The sequence below is a fragment of the Dipodomys ordii genome, unplaced genomic scaffold, assembly GCF_000151885.1.
Source record: "Dipodomys ordii isolate 6190 unplaced genomic scaffold, Dord_2.0 Scaffold46, whole genome shotgun sequence".
Lineage (NCBI taxonomy): Eukaryota > Metazoa > Chordata > Mammalia > Rodentia > Heteromyidae > Dipodomys > Dipodomys ordii.
In genome coordinates, this window is record NW_012267262.1 from 6,360,093 (window position 1) to 6,363,593 (window position 3,501).

Here is a 3,501-nt window from a genome sequence, read left to right on the forward strand (position 1 = left end):
TGGGTAATCCAACATTCTTTCCTTACTAAGTTAGCTTCAAATAAGATACCATGTACCTAGCCAAAGCTAGTCATATGCAAGGAAAGTAGGGAGTTGCCAGCTGTCCCTAGAAAACATCTTCTTTACAATATGAGAGATCAAACTGCAGAGAAGAGGTAAATCTCCTTGGGAACATTTATTAACATGTATAAAGGAGTAAAGGTTGATAAGGTTCAAATGTCTCAAGCACAAGCTTAGGGGCAAAATTCCCCTTGGCTTTTTTCTCATTGTTCCATAATGAACCAATGCAGAAATGTGTAATGAAGGTAAAGAACGACTCTTACATTTTTAACAAACTGAACGATTTATACTATCAGCTCACAGACCAGTGACAATCTGCAAGGTTGCTTCCTATTAGAAATTATTGAGTATAATGATTATATTACCCCTGCTTTTGTCATTGATATTTAAACAACTAAGTTGGCAAAACTCATGGTAACTGCAAAGCTAAATAGTAAAAATTATCTGAACCACTAAAGTAAAACTAAACAGTAAACTTGGTTTCAGTTATTGAGGAGGAGGAATGCCCACAAGTATAATCTGTAGATTTGGAAGAATTGAAACTAAATATTTAAGAACAACCAGTTTTGTCTATATTGGCATAATGTATGCAACTTGAGATTCACTCTGGGAACAATGTGAGAGACATGGCATCTGATACCAGGTGATTTCTATCCTGACAACAGGCAGGAAATCTTGTATGTTTGTTCATGTGCTTTGTCAAATTCACCTGATAAAAGGAATCATAGTTGTTAAACGCATAAGTTTGGAAGAAATGTTTTTACCTTTCAGACAATTTCATGTTGGTTATATCATCTCCTCTCCAGGGCCCAGAATTAGACCTTGATTCAAATTCAGAATTGAATATGGTACCTGATTTTCCATGGGCCCAAATGTCACATGTCAGAGCCTGATTTGATGGCTTTTGAGATGCCTTCTGGAAGATACCAGAGAAGACAAAGCTACAGATAGCAGCCATCCATGCAATTAAGAGTTTGATATAAATTCCATTTGACCTTTCACAGCTTAGATAGATAAATAGTCTCAAAATATTTTGAATCCTAATGAACTCATTACCTAAATCAGGTAATCATACCCCTCTGTAGATAACCTTTGCAATATTTTTAATTAAACGAATATATATATATATTGAATTCTTTAAAAAAACTCAGATATTCTGAAGCTAAGACTTTGCTTCAGAAAATGTCTTGACAAATTATATTTATGCTTTCAGTTTCCCTGATTTGTTCTTTCATCCCTATTTTCTTCCTTCCTCCCTTGCTCCCTTTCTTCTTTCTTTCTTCCCTTCTTTCCTTCTTCCCTCCCTTTCTCCTTTCCTTCTTACCTTCTGTTCTTTGATTTGCTCTTTCTTGTTTAATATTTAAATCTCTAACTTGTTACATTTTCAATCATATAATTCTTTGTAGAGATGTACTGATTATCTTTAAACAAGATAATATCTAACATTAAGTATTTTTAAACACAAAGTGACATTATTATGCATTTGATACTTTAAAAATGATTTCTGGTATAACAATAGAAAAGCTGTGATTTTTAAGAACTATTTTTTCAAAGTCAAATTCTATTTGTGAGTCCCAGAGCAACAACAACAAAAATAAAATTCTATTAATTTGGTCATGAAGTGGTCAGCATTAATGAGCTCATCTCCATTTTAGTCTTATACTCCACTTTGTTTCCATATCAACATCTACACACACAACAAGAAAAATCTCTACTCTCACCTTTTCATTTCAAGAAGTAAATGACACATTCCGGCACAAGCAATCATACCCTCTCTCTGCTCTCTCTTCCTGCTTCCCAAAGGAATTAGAAGCAAGCAGGTCATGAAGAAGACAGTGGCCAAGAAGACCAGACAACAGAGGGTTTTAAAACCTCCCCTTGGTTCACAACATTCCCTTTTCAAACACTGTCTCCCCCAGCTATTCCCTTAGATGAGAATGAATAAAAGGAAGACATACTATTCCTCCTTTCCCTGTATCACAGAACACCTCATGGTTTGAGTGTCTTTAAAAACTGAAATTCCTAGCAAGTATTCTAGTCAATTTTCTTAACATAGTAAGAAGTCTTGGAAAGATGAGGAACTTCACTTTAAGAAGGAAAGAGAAAAGGTAGTTTACATATTACCACCCAAGTTTTAAAACCAATGTATGCTATTCATAGAAAAAGCCTAAAAGAACATGCAATTATTTTTTAATGACTTGAGTGACTGAGAAAGTTGGGGGGGATTGTTTTTGTTTGTCTTAAAAAAATAATCCCGCAAAGTAAGGTAAACATTGGATCTTCAAAGGAACGTGTCAAACCGCCCTGACATGTCTCCCTTCTTTGGGCAAAGCAATCAGGGTAAAAGGCTAGTGGCTGAAAGTCTGCGTTTGCAAGCCACTTAAGAGTCTCAGCCCTGTGTGTGTGGCTCAACCCACACAGATGACAGAGGCTTTCCCACCCATGCAAAGTCCAGATATTCCCATTACCCAAGCAGTAATTGTTCTTACATCAACTAGTGAGTTTGTAAAAGAACTGAAATTTTATTGCCTTTTCTTCCCTTGAACTCTCTTCCTGCACCCATCTATCTTATTCACCCACAGGCTCAACATCAGCACTTCGTCCATGGCAGCATAGGACTCTTTTCCTACATCCTGTCCCTCAATCTCATGTGAACTGAGTTAGCTAGAAAACCCATTCATCAATCAGGAAAAAAAAAAAAAACCCACACACACTGAGAAAGATAAACAGAAAACTCAATTACATTTTCTTAAACATTTCAACCCCCCAGTGGGCTTTCCAATTCCATTTTAGGTCATTATTGAGTAGCTCTGCTGATTGACTCCTAACCAGTCACCTCCATGATTTAAAAGAGCTCTGGGTCTGTGCGGATGAAGATTGTTATCACGTAGAGAAGGTGAAGGGCCTGGAAGACAGCTGGTTGCTTTTACAGGGACTGACATATCTGGAAGGAAAATCAGCCGGGCTTCTGAATATAAACAGGAATTAGTAAAGGAGAAGTAGAACAAATAAGCACAGTGATTGAAAGACCTTTCCCAAAAGAGCAGGCTCCTGCTATGGAGGAAATACAAAAGACCACAGATGCAGGCAATCCCAGCCATGCCTACCAGACTCAGAGTGCTGAGAGGGACAGGCTATGGAGCTGACACACCATTCAGAATACTGGTTTGGCCACTTCATAATGGCATATGCTAGGCAAATTACAAAACTCTCTGAGGCTCAGTTTTCCCACCAGGAAAATGGGTACAATAAAACTTACCTCACAGGGCTGCTGGGGAGTAATTAGAGCCAATACTGGAACACACAATGCCTAGTCTACATGGTAGTAACTCAATAGTAATAACATTATTTGACTAGAGGAAGAGCAGTCAGGTGGGGTCTAAGGAACACTGTGCGTGTGTGTGTGTGTGTGTGTGTGTGTGTGTGTGTGTGTGTGTGTGT

General features: G+C 37.6%; 1 long non-coding RNA gene across 1 annotated transcript; it reads right to left on the minus strand.

Moving 5' to 3' along the window:
- Positions 1 to 609: 609 nt before the first annotated feature.
- LOC105988149 lies at positions 610 to 979 on the minus strand. Its single transcript, XR_001175188.1, has 2 exons — positions 913 to 979; positions 610 to 769 (listed from the first exon to the last, which is right to left on the minus strand). It is a non-coding gene; the product is annotated as an uncharacterized LOC105988149 (long non-coding RNA).
- Between the last annotated feature and the right edge of the window lie 2,522 nt (positions 980 to 3,501).